This window comes from Antechinus flavipes, chromosome 3, assembly GCF_016432865.1.
Source record: "Antechinus flavipes isolate AdamAnt ecotype Samford, QLD, Australia chromosome 3, AdamAnt_v2, whole genome shotgun sequence".
Lineage (NCBI taxonomy): Eukaryota > Metazoa > Chordata > Mammalia > Dasyuromorphia > Dasyuridae > Antechinus > Antechinus flavipes.
Genome location: NC_067400.1, coordinates 589,090,780 through 589,103,459, shown reverse-complemented (window position 1 = coordinate 589,103,459; position 12,680 = coordinate 589,090,780). Strand labels below are relative to the sequence as shown.

Genomic DNA, 12,680 nt, shown 5'->3' with positions numbered 1-12,680 from the left:
AGGAAGTGAAAGAACATTTTTTTTCTTTTATGGAAATATTGAATTTGGGATGCCTAAGGGGCCTCCAGATGAAATATCCCGGGCAGTTGGTGATGTAGGACTGGAGCTCAGGAGAGAGACAGGATGGAAATGTAGATTAAGGGAGTCCTTTTCATAGAAATGATGAATAAATCAAGCCTGGGAGCCGATGAAATCATTAAGAGAAAGGGTGGAGACAGATGAGTGTCCAGGACAGAGCCTTGAAGAACACCCAGAGTAGTAACGCAGAGAATGTTTTAGCAAAGAAGATCCAGCAGGAATGGTGAGACAGATGGTCAAATCACATCAAATCAACAAGCATTTATTAAGCCCTTGCTGTGTGCCAGGCATTGTACCAAGTGCTGAGATACCAAAAAAAGAAAAAAGCAAAAATACAGTCCATGAGCTCAAGGAACTCAGAACAGTCACTGTTTACCAGATAGCCAGATAGTGCAGTGGGCGTGCGCATTATCCCCACTATTTAGCGTACTCCTAGAAGTACTGTGTATAATGATAAATGATAATGTTAAAAGAAAAAGAAATGGATGTAACAGACACAGGCTTATCTAGGGAAAAAAATGATCGCTTTTTGTAGGTGATAGGATGATTTACTTAGAAAACCCTAAAGAATCAAATGAAATAATAAATTCAGCAAAGTTATCAGATATCAGAGAAATCCATATAAACCACGTAATTGATAGAACAGCCCAGCAAGAGGAGCTGGAGGAAGAGACGGGATCTATTATGGACGGTGGCATCAGATCAGACGGTGGCAGAAATGTTGGAATTGTGAGGACCGAGAAAGTGCTGTGACCTTCAGCAATTAAGAGATCTTTGGAGGGGCAGCTAGATGGTGCAGGGGATGGAGTGCCGGCTCTGGAGCCAGTCAGGAGAATCTGAGTTCAAATATGACCTCAGACACTTAACCTCAATTGCCTCAGTCCCCCCCCCCCCAAAAAAAAAAAAAAGATCATTGGTAAACTTGATCTTATAAGTACGGAATATTTTATGCATTGTGAAGTGATGTCATTGTTCTGGATGTTTGGGTTTCAATAGTTTCCTTTATGACCAGAGAGCATTTAGTAGAGTGGCTGATGGCGGGGAGAGAGGGGGAGAGGAGGTTGGTGTGTGAGTGTAAGGACTATAATGTAAAGTCTAAAAACAATCAGCTGAGAGAGACCTTAGAGCAAGAGTGTCAGAATTTAGAGGGGACTTAGAACTTAGATACTTGGTACTGAAAGGGATCTTGGAATGCAGAGTAGCAGAACATAGTAATTAGAATTTCAGAGATAGAAGGGGTCTGTGAACATAAAATGTCAGAGCCCTTAGAACCCAGGATGTCAAACCTGGGAGAGCCCTTAGAACCTGGGATGTCAGAGCTGGGAGGGCCCTTAGAACCTGGGATGTCAGAGCTGGGAGGGCCCTTAGAACCCAGGAGGTCAGAGCTGGGAGGGCCCTTAGAACCCAGGAGGTCAGAGTGGGGAAGGCCTTAGAACCTGGGATTCAGAACTAGAACCTTAAAACACAGGATGTCAGAAGTAGAAGGAACAGTCAAGATCATTGTAGTTCAGCCCCAGCATTTTACAGAAGTCCTAGAGGACGGACCAGAGGTCAGGCAGTATGTGTCAGAGCCCAGGTCTCTTGACCCCATGACAGTAACTAGCCCGCCAGTTCCCGACAGAGCCAGGGCTAGAATCCACTTTCCTGAGTCTCCAGCCACTGTGCCTGGAACTGCAGGAGTCCTTCCATGTTAGGGGGAGATTCACATCTTTGCTCGGCTGTGCCTGTGTCTGTGTGCCCATGGCCCCAGGCCCGTATTCCTTGTCCAGCCCGGGCCTGCCTGGACTAGCTGGGGCGCCTGGGGTTGGGATCCGGGCTTGTTGGGACTTGCTGCAAGCTGGGTGAGAGAGGTGGGCCCCCCCCTCGGTGAATGAATGATGCTGGGCCTTCATGGAGCTGGTTTTCTCAGGATCAGCCTGCTGGAAGGGAGGGACAAAAGGGGAAAGGAGAGGCAGGACCCCAAGCCGGCCTTTGATTCTAGCCTGGGGCCTTGGGGTGGGTGGGTGCCTGTTGGCAGCTGTCGGCTCCTCCAAGCGCCAGCTCTGGAATCAGCTCCTTTCTCCCCGGGCAGCTCTCCGCCAGCAGAGGCAGCAGGGCATGCTGGGAAGGGCCCCGCTAACTCGGGGCAGGGCGACTGAGGCGCGGGCGGGAGACGGCGTCTGGCCCTCACGCCCCCCAGGCCACCAGGACGGCCGAGTCAGATCTTGGTCATTTAACTTCACGTGACCCTTCTCAGAAGAACACTTGCATAGAACCCATGGGATTATAAAATGGAATAACACTCCTCCTCCCAGGCCACGGACTCCCGGAGTCTCTCCCTGCTGCTTTGTCTCGCCCAAACCCCCCGAGCCCCGCTGTGGCTCTGGGTATGTCGTGGTCCTTCGGTGCCTCAGTTTTCTCAGCTGTGGCGTAGGAAGTGTAGCGCCCATTCTCCCCTTCCTGGTGTTGGGAAACCAGGCTTTGTAATCCCTCCCGGAGATGAGACTTCACACAGTGGACGCCGCTGGTGTCCGTCTGTCCTGGCCATTCTGACTCTGTGACTCCCTCTGGAGTTTTCTTGGTGAAGGCACCGGGGGGATCCGCTGTTTCCTTCTCCGGCGTTTTACATATGGGGAAACGGAGGCAGCCGGGGCTCGGTGACTTGTCCATGATCCTGCAGCGTCTGAACTCGCCTCCCACTGATTCGGGCCATTGCGGGCCATGGCATTGCAGGTGGGTCCCTTACGGCTATGTTCCTCTTGCTTGGGGAGCTCGGGTCCCTCTCCCAGCTTTCTATCCTTCGTCCGCCTTGTGGGCTCAGTCAGCCCACCGCAGAGACTTGTTGGGGGACGCCAGGCGAGGGGCTGGAGATTTAGGGACAAAAATTACAGTCCGGATCCTCAAGGAGTCCGCTTTCTGCCTCCCAGGGGCGGCTGGAGAGCAGCTGAGGGCCCAAAGTCAGGAAGAGCAGCTTCAGCCCTAGCTGTGTTTCTGGGCGAGGCTCGCGAGCGCCTTCTGCCTCAGTTTCCTCAACTGTGAAATGGGAATAATAACAACACTTACCTCCTAGTGTTCTTGTGAAGATCAAGGGAGAATAATATTTGTGATGTGTCAGTATCTGGCACATACTAGGTACCTGATAAATGCTTATTTCTTTTCTTCTGTCAATGGAAATACCATGTATAAACACACGGCTATTTGTGAAATGTACACAAAGTTTGCACGTGTGTACACATGTATGACACATGTGTGTGTTTACCAGTAGCTGGGGGAGGGGGGGCACTGGGAAGGGCCTTGTGTAGGGAACAGCCTGGAAGCAGTCCCGAGAGGTGGAAGTGAGGAAGGAAGGACCCCCAGGCTCAGGCTCGATCCTGGGATGGGAGGGGGCCTGTTTGGTGAAAGGAGCAGCTCAGCTAGGTTCTGGCAGAATGGAGGCTGGGGGGGAGGGGGAAGGAAAGGGGGGGTAACCTGTGCTGGGAGGATGGGTCGGGCCAGACCTGACTGGGTCACGCCCATGGCCCTGATGGTGACGGAAAGGCCGGAGCCTCCTGAGGGAGGGGAGCCCTTTGTCTCAGGAGTAGCCCTTGGCCGGCAGCATGTTTGGTGGGTGGAAGGTAGGAAGGAAAGCAGAGAGTGATGGCGATTTCCGATGTCCGGCTCGGTCACACTTCCCCAGGGGCCACCGGGGTGTACGGCACCCCCACAGTCAGAGAGGTGCAGACCCCCCGACACACACAGACAGAGGGAGCGTCCCATTGTCCTGGACAGAGACCAGCCAGACGGACACAGGCCCCCACAGGCCTCCAGAGTCTGGAGGTCAGGAAGGTGGCCCCGGGGCTGTCTCTGGGGGTGGGGGTGGGTTTGATTTGAATTTTCCCCTCCCCCATCTCACTGAACGCCGTGCTCCCCTTTCCTACACACACACAGCTTTTCCTCCTCCTTTTGAGGCCCACTTGAAGCTGGCCCTGCTGGGGCTCCCTAGTGTCCATGGCAACAGGGGGTTGGATGAATTGAATGGCAGTTGCCAAGGTAGCAGTTGCTATGGGATACAGCAAACTTCATTTATCCCTGGCTTGGTGAGAGCCCCCCTGCCCTCTTGAATTAAATGCAAGATTCAGAAATGGGTTTTGTGAGAGAAGGAGTGGGGGGGAGGGGAGGGAGGGATTTGGTAAGTGGGGAGAGGAATGAATCCCTTAGTCCCCAGCTGGGTGGCAGGCCACATAGCGCACACACCCAGGAGCTGCAGCTCTAGCTGTTCCCCCCCCCCCTTCTCCTTCCTTCACTCCCTGCCTCTCTCCTCTCTCTCCTTCCTTTCCCCCTCCCCTCCTCTCTCTCTCTCTCTGTCTCTCCCCCCCACACACACCTTCCCCTGCCCGCTCACAGCGGCATGTACTAAACACTCGCCAGTACGGCGCCCCCTGCAGTCACCCCAAATGGCCCCCCCAGTCACGGCCCCCCAGGCAGTCGGGGGGCAGCGTATCCCCTCCCCCCTTCCCTCCCGTCTCCATCTCCTGCGTGTCTGCCAGAGCAGAGGCCCCACAGCCACTTGTTACAGTTCAGTGGGGGCTTAAACCTGGGAAACCCCCGCGCAAATCAGGGTTTGTTCTATTGTTTGCTGTATTGTCTAGACTTCAGTAAGGAGGGAAAATGGGAGGAGAGCAGGTTAAGTTTAAGTCAGTGTTAGGTCAGGTGTCCTTTTTTTCTTGGAGAGCCTGTGGTTAAACATGCAGCAGCCACTTCTCTGTGCGCTCCCAGAGGGGGGCGCTCTGAGCTCTGGGGGGGCCTCTGTGCAGAGGGCACCCGCCGCAGGGCCCTAGGCTGGAACCGCGGAGTAATCGCCGATGCGACCGGGGCAGCACTTCGGGCTTGGATCCCAGCTGGACACGGGCTCGCTTGTGACACTGAGCAAAACGTTTCCTGCTTTTGGATCTATAAAATGGAGGCGGGGGGAGATCTGGCCTGAATGGTTTAAAAACTGTCCCAGCTCTGACCTCCTGGGTTCTAAGGGCCCTCCTAGCTCTGACATCCCGGGTTCTAAGGGCCCTCCCAGCTCTGACCTCCCGGGTTCTAAGGGCCCTCCCAGCTCTGACCTCCTAGGTTCTAAGGGCCCTCCCAGCTCTGACCTCCTGGGTTCTAAGGGCCCTCCCAGCTCTGACATCCCGGGTTCTAAGGGCCCTCCCAGCTCTGACATCCCGGGTTCTAAGGGCCCTCCCAGCTCTGACATCCCGGGTTCTAAGGGCCCTCCCAGCTCTGACATCCCGGATTCTAAGAGCCCTCCCAGCTCTGACATCCCGGGTTCTAAGGGCCCTCCCAGCTCTGACATCCCAGGTTCTAAGGGCCCTCCCAGCTCTGACCTCCTGGGTTCTAAGGGCCCTCCCAGCTCTGACATCCCGGGTTCTAAGGGCCCTCCCAGCTCTGACATCCCGGGTTCTAAGGGCCCTCCCAGCTCTGACATCCCGGATTCTAAGAGCCCTCCCAGCTCTGACATCCCGGGTTCTAAGGGCCCTCCCAGCTCTGACATCCCAGGTTCTAAGGGCCCTCCCAGCTCTGACCTCCTGGGTTCTAAGGCTCCTCCCAGCTCTGACCTCTCGGATTCTAAGGGCCCTCCAGCTCTGACCTCCTGGGTTCTAAGACCCCTCCCAGCTCTCACCTCCTGGGTTCTAAGAGCCCTCCCAGCTCTGACATCCCGGGTTCTAAGGGCCCTCCCAGCTCTGACCTCCTGGGTTCTAAGGGCCCTCCCAGCTCTGACATCCCGGGTTCTAAGGGCCCTCCCAGCTCTGACATCCCGGGTTCTAAGGGCCCTCCCAGCTCTGACATCCCGGATTCTAAGAGCCCTCCCAGCTCTGACATCCCGGGTTCTAAGGGCCCTCCCAGCTCTGACATCCCAGGTTCTAAGGGCCCTCCCAGCTCTGACCTCCTGGGTTCTAAGGCTCCTCCCAGCTCTGACCTCTCGGATTCTAAGGGCCCTCCCAGCTCTGACCTCCTGGGTTCTAAGAGCCCTCCCAGCTCTGACATCCTGGGTTCTAAGAGCCCTCCCAGCTCTGACATCCCGGGTTCTAAGGGCCCTCCCAGCTCTGACCTCCTGGGTTCTAAGGGCCCTCCCAGCTCTGACATTCTGTAATCTCTGGGAGATGAGTAGATTGATATGATCACAGTTATTAAATGTTTATTATGTATCAGGCTCTGCACTAGACCCTAGGGATGCTAGAAAGGTAAAAATAAATCCTGCCCTCCAGCAGCTCACAGTTTAATGGGAATACAGCATGCAAGCAACTGTGTACAAATGAGATCTATGTACTTAGTAAATTAGATGTGATCTCAGAGGAAAGACTAACACTGAGGGCAAAGGTACAAAGTGGTCTGTTATCTGAAGCTTGAAGGAAACCAGTGAAGAAAAAGGAGGTAAAGGCAAGGAGGGGGAGCATTCCAGGTTGGGATGACAGCCAATGAAAAGGCCCAACCAGGAGATGGAACTTGGGCAAGGAAGAGCAAGGAGGTCAGGGTCCTTGTATTGCAGAGTATATTGTGTTGCAGGGATGTGCGGGAGGACTGGCGCCTCCGGTGGGAGGGCTGCCCACCTGCCACATGTTTGTGGGTGTAGAGAAGTTAGTGTTGGCAAAGAGAAGCACCATTTTCATGTGATTCACGGATTAAGGAAGAGATAGTCCATCTGAGGGACGTGAGCGGAAGAGGAGGGGAAAAGAGGGAACAAGAAAATGGCCTCAATTGTTTCGGTGAAATAGGCAAGGTTCCCAATTAAGAGGAAGAAGAGAGAGAACCATGGAAGTCTGAGGAAGAAGGAAAAGGTTTGGAAAAAGAGCTCTGGTGAATGGGCAAAGTCAGAGAGATTGCCTTGCCATGGTGAAAGCCCGTTGGGATTCCATGACAGAAATTTGTAGTGGACCCAGGCAGCATAGTTTTGTGACTTGTTTCCGGCCTATTCAGAAGCACATAGATAGGAAAAAGGCAGTGGCAATGCATGGGATTAAGGCAAGATTAGAGTTTAGGGGCAGCAGGAAGGTAAGGTGAGGCAAGGGAGACAAATGCAGGACATGTTGTAGAACTGAGCTGATGGACTCTGGAGCAAAAATGGAAAAGGGAGGAGAATGCAGCCAGTGAGGAGGCGATGGCCTGGAGAGAAATAAGGGGTCAGAGGATTAGCGGTCGCAGTGATAAAGAATGGGGCCATAAGGAAAGATGGAGTGATAAAAGATTATGATCAAATAAGGGAATTTTGGAGTTCATTAACACAGAAATAATCATGTAGCTGTTGTACACTTTAAGCGATTAATAAAAAAAACAAATTTTTGAACCGAATGGCAGAAACAACTCTGCAATCTCAGTGTTGCTGCATATATAACCACCTTTCTTCCCACTGTTAGGTTTCTTTAATTGAACTGGGATTGCTCTCTGAATTTGGGGCTAGTCCTTGGCCTCCACTGACCACTGGTTGTTAAAGTACTGAAAATTTCTATGCTCATTGTGCCTGGAAGTTTATAGAGCACTTTCCTCCCTAAGGAGTAGGGAATGCAAGTATTAGTCCCTTCTTTTTGTAGATTGGGAAACTGAGACTCAGAGCAACTAAATGGCTTTTCTCAGGTTCCTATATCTAATAAGTATCTTAATTTATTTTGCAAAATTCAACTTTTAAGTTCCAGATTTTATCCTTTCCATCCCCTAATATTGAAAAGGTGAGAAAAGCACCATCCATTGCAAATCTGTAATCCCAGAAAACAAATTCCTTTATGAGAGAGACATACAGGGCTTCATTCTCCACTCTTGAATCTATCAGTTCTCAGTCTCACAGTGCATAGCATGTTTTCTTATGTGTCCTTTGCAATTGTGGTTGGTCAGTGTCGATTAATTACTAAGTCTTTTAAAGTTGATTTTGTTTACAATATTGTAGTCATCTTCTTCTATTTTATGAGTAAATTCATCCCATTCACAATCATAATTATAACTGTATATTTTCTTCCATCTTCTCTCTTATACTTATCCTTCTCTTTTTTCCTGCCCCCTCTTTGTAACTAATGACTTCTTTCATCTAATCTTTTCCTTTAGCATTCTCCTTCCTTTCTATTTCTCTGTTGCAGGTATATTTCTGTATTTGTATTCTTTTCTTCTTCACCTCTTCAGGTGAGCGTGAGGTTCAAGTGCTTCCCCCTCTTCTGTTCCTTTTATTAAACTCTCCATAAACATAAATGTGAAATAATTTCCCCCATTTTTCCTCTTTTCCCTTTTCCCCCAAAATATTCCTCTTTCTCACCCATTCTTTTTTTCCTTTGAGGTAATCCAAACACAACAAAATCACACCTAAATCTCATTTAATTATACTTTCTCAATAACTGCTGCTGTTGATAAAGTTCTGATGGGCTCCACGTATCATCTATTGATTTAAGTATGTAAATAGGTAGCCCTTTATGATTTCTTAAGAAGTGTTTACTTTTTTTTTCTTCTCAATCCCTGTGTTTGTATGCCAAATTTGCTCAGCTCTGATCTTTTTATCAGGAATGCTTAGAAGTATATTTCATTAAAGGTCCTTTTTGCTTCATGGAAGAAAAAAAGACTTCAGTTTTGTTGGCTATGTTGTTCTTGTAAACTTAGATCCTTTGCCTTCTGAAATATCCTGTTTCAAACTATTTACTCCTTTATACTTGTGAGTTCTGAGTTTTATATAATCCTGAATGTGGCTCTATGGAACTTAATTTTTTTTCTTTCTGGTTGCTTGCAATACTTTTTTCTTAACCTGGGAATTGTGGATTTTGACTATATTATTTCATTTTGGAATCTCTTTCTTTCTTTTTTTTTTTATTTAATAATAACTTTGTATTGACAGAATCCATGCCAGGATAATTTTTACACAGCATTATCCCTTGCAATCACTTATGTTTCGTTTTTTCCCCTCCCTCCCTCCTCCCCCCCCCCAAGATGGCAAGCAGTCCTATATATGTTAAATATGTAGCAGTATATCCTAGATACAATACATATTTGCAGAACCGAACAGTTCTCCCACTGCACAGGGAGAGTTGGATTCAGAAGGTAAAAATAACTCGGGAAGAAAATCAAAAATCAAATAGTTCACATTCATTTCCCAGTATTCCTTCTTTGGGTGTAGCTGTTTCTGTCCATCATTTATCCAATGAAACTCAGTTAAGTCTCTTTGTCAGAGAAATCCACTTCCATTAGAATACATCCTCATACAATATCGTTGTCGAAGTGTATAATGATCTCCTGGTTCTGCTCATCTCACTTAGCATCAGTCCATGTAGGTCTCTCCAAGCCTCTCTGTATTCATCCTGCTGGTCATTCCTTACAGAGCAATAATATGGAATCTCTTTCAAAAGATGACTGGTGAATTCTTCCAGTTTCTACTTGTCCTCTGGTTCTAAGATATTTGGGCAGTTTTGCTTTATGATTTTTTGAAATATGTCTAGACTTTTACTTTGTTTATGACTTTCAGATAGTCCAGTGTTCCTAAATTATCTCTCTTCAGTCTGGTTTTCAAGGTCAGTTGTTTTTCCTATGAGAAAAATTTTCACATTTTCTTGTATTTTTTTTTCCAGTCTTAAAAGAATTATTTCTTGATGTTTTGTGGAGTCATTAGTTTGTTTATGGCCAACTCTGATTTTTAGGAGTTTTCTTCAGTAAGGTTTTGAATCTCTTTTACCAAGCTGTTAATTCTCTTTTCATATCTTCCTTTTATAACTCTTTCCTTTTTTTTCATTCTTTCATCTACTGTTCTCATTTGATTTTTTCTCCCTGAGGCAATTGGGGTTAAGTGACTTGCCCAGGGTCACATAGCCAGGAAGTGTTAAGTGTCTGAGGTCAGATTTGAACTCAGGTCTTCCTGACTTCAGGGCAGGTGCTCTATTCACTGCACCACTTAGCTGCCCTCTCATTTGATTTTTAAAATAGTTTTTTTAGCTTCTTCATTAACTCTTCTAGAACTTCTTGAATTTGTGTCCAATCTGCATTTTTCTTTAAGGTTTTGCTTTTATGTATTTTTAAGCCATTCTCTTTTGGGTTTTTGTGGGGGAATCCTGTCACCATATGGTGGGATCTCTTTGGTTTGCTCATTCTTCCAGTCTACTTCTTACTTTGGATTTTATGTTAGTGCTGAGCGCTGCACATTTTTGGAGGGATATCTGGTCAGACTTTCTGTCTTCTCATGTCCTTCTTCTTTTTCAGTCTCTAGGACTACAAGCTTTTAGGTCTCCTAAGGTGTTATGTAGGATTCAGGAGGAGGAGCTCTCTTCACTGCCTTCCTGGTCTGAGCTCTGAAAATTCCCAACTCAGTTTTGCATCTATTGCTTTGTTTCTGGCTGCAAGTTTCAGCAGATCCCTGCTGGTACGATCTTAGGGGAGGGTTGAGCCTACTAAGAGGTCCTGTGAAGTCAGAGAGACTGGACTGCTGCCTCCTCTTTGGTCTGGGATGCTTTTATAGGGACTGGAGCTACCATTGACTTCTTGTTCACTGCCAGTCTTGTGATTGCACCTCTATCCTGGATTCATCACTCAGAACTGGATGGTGGGTGGCAGACCTACCAGATGACCCCAAAAGTTTCTATATCTAGAACTTGCTTGGATCCTCTGGGATCTTTCTGCCCTGATGCCCCCTACCCTGGTGCCCAGTCTGTGAGTGCTGTAATGCTTCCTTGCTTTTCCTGACCAGACCATGTTCCCAGTATCTGGAGACCTCTTTGTTCGTCTCCCTAAGCTGTCCTGGTCTGAGAAAATGACTCGTCCTTTCTTGGCTTTGCTGAACATAATTCAGTCTCATTCATCCTTTAGATCTCTGGTGAGTTGAGCATGGGTGTGAAGTAGTCGCTTAATGCTTTTTGCCATCTTAGTTCTGCTTCTATCTAATTTAGTGTCACTGTAGGATTTGAACCCAGACCTCCTGATTCTGAGTGTCTTATCTTTCCCTTATATTGTGATGTTTCTTATAATAACTCACGTTTTCCAGGAGCTGGAAAGCTTGTAAAATTTTTGTCTTGCATTGCAACTGTGGGGTGTATTACAAGTTCTATTTTATAGATGAGGAAGTAATTTAAAATCTAGGTGGATAGAATGGTAGACCTGAAATCCAAAGACCTGAATTCAAACCCTGCTTCAGATACTTACTAGCCATATGTTTCTGGGCAGGAAACTTGACTTTCATTTGCCTCGATTTCCTAATATGTAAAATAGGAATAATAAGATCACGTACTCTCAGGGGCGTGGTGGAGATCAAGTGACATTATACTGGTGAAGTGCTTAGCAAACTTTAAGTGTTATGTAAATGTTATGCAAATATTTTGTTATTAACTATCGTTATTACTAATAGAGTGACTTTTTTTTTCATAGCTAGTAAAATGAAATCAAGGCAGAGCTGGAAAGTAAATCTCAGGCTCTGGCTACAAGTCCGATGATAGTCGAATGAAATGTTAAGCATTTGCTATGTACCAGGTTCTTAAAGTCTGGGAATAAAAATTCAGGAACAAGTTAGGTTCTCCCTTGGAGGATCTTAATGTGAGCAAACAAGACAGAGAGTTTAGAAAGTTACAGGGTTGGGAAGTGGGGCTATGGCAGAGCAGACTGAGACACCTTAGTAGTGAAGCTGATAAAAAACTAGTCCTAGAGCCTCAATTTCCCCAATTGTAAAGTAAAGCTAACAAAAGTACTTGCTGCCCAGGGTTAGCAAAAGTGCCCATTTTTGATAGTACCTACTAGCCAGAGTATAAAATTAGATAATATTTGTAAAATGTTTATTACATAGTAGATGATTAAATATGAGGTAACTTGGAGAGGGTGGGCCAATCAAGGCTTTATGTAGAAAATGTATATATTTTTATTTTTCCAATATGGGCATACATATTTATACAATTATGGACACACACACAAAAATAAGATCAAAAAGGGAAAAAAAGAGAAAGAAAATGAAATTCAAGCAAACAATAACAAAAGTGAGAATGCTATGTTGTGATCTACACTCAGTTCCCACAGTTCTCTCTCTGGGTTCAGATGGCTCTCAGGGTGGTTTATCTTAAAGAAAAAAGGGCATTCTGTGAAAAAAAGTGAGGAGAGAGTCATTCTAAACATGAGTAGCAGTTCTTCTGGACTACAGAGAGCAGGAAGAGGGGGGATATGTAACGAGAATGGAAAGGTTATTAGGGATTTAAAAGCCAGAGGTTACCTTTGTTTCTAGAGGTGAGATCGAGCCATCATTATTGTGGGGGAGAGGAGAGAGGACATGATCAGACCTTATGAAGCTGTGTGAAAGATGAATTGACATGGAGAGAGCCCAACATCAGGGAGAAATTAAGTGATTGTCTGTCTGGAATGAGGAATTGAGAAGAGTGCCAGAGTTACAAGCCTGGGAAACTGAAAGAATGATGGTGAATTCAATAGAAATGGATAAATTTGGAAAAGAGGAGAGTTTGGAAAGAAAGATCGGGAGTGTTTTGTATTTGTGGAGTTTGAGTTGTCTTGGGAAATCTGAAATACCATTCAGTATTAACTGCCTATGAGCAGTTAATGAATGATGAGGGACTGGAGCTCAGGAGAGAGGGCAGAGTTTGATATATAGAACTGTGAGTGATTTTCATAATAGTGATCAGCTACAGGTGCTGATGAGGAGACCA

At 47.0% G+C, this 12,680-nt stretch overlaps 1 protein-coding gene across 10 annotated transcripts in view; it reads left to right on the top strand.

Annotated features, from left to right (window-relative positions):
- The window catches only part of CROCC (ciliary rootlet coiled-coil, rootletin), an 83,233-nt gene that overhangs the window by 12,063 nt on the left and 58,490 nt on the right, over positions 1-12,680 (top strand). The window lies entirely within an intron of this gene.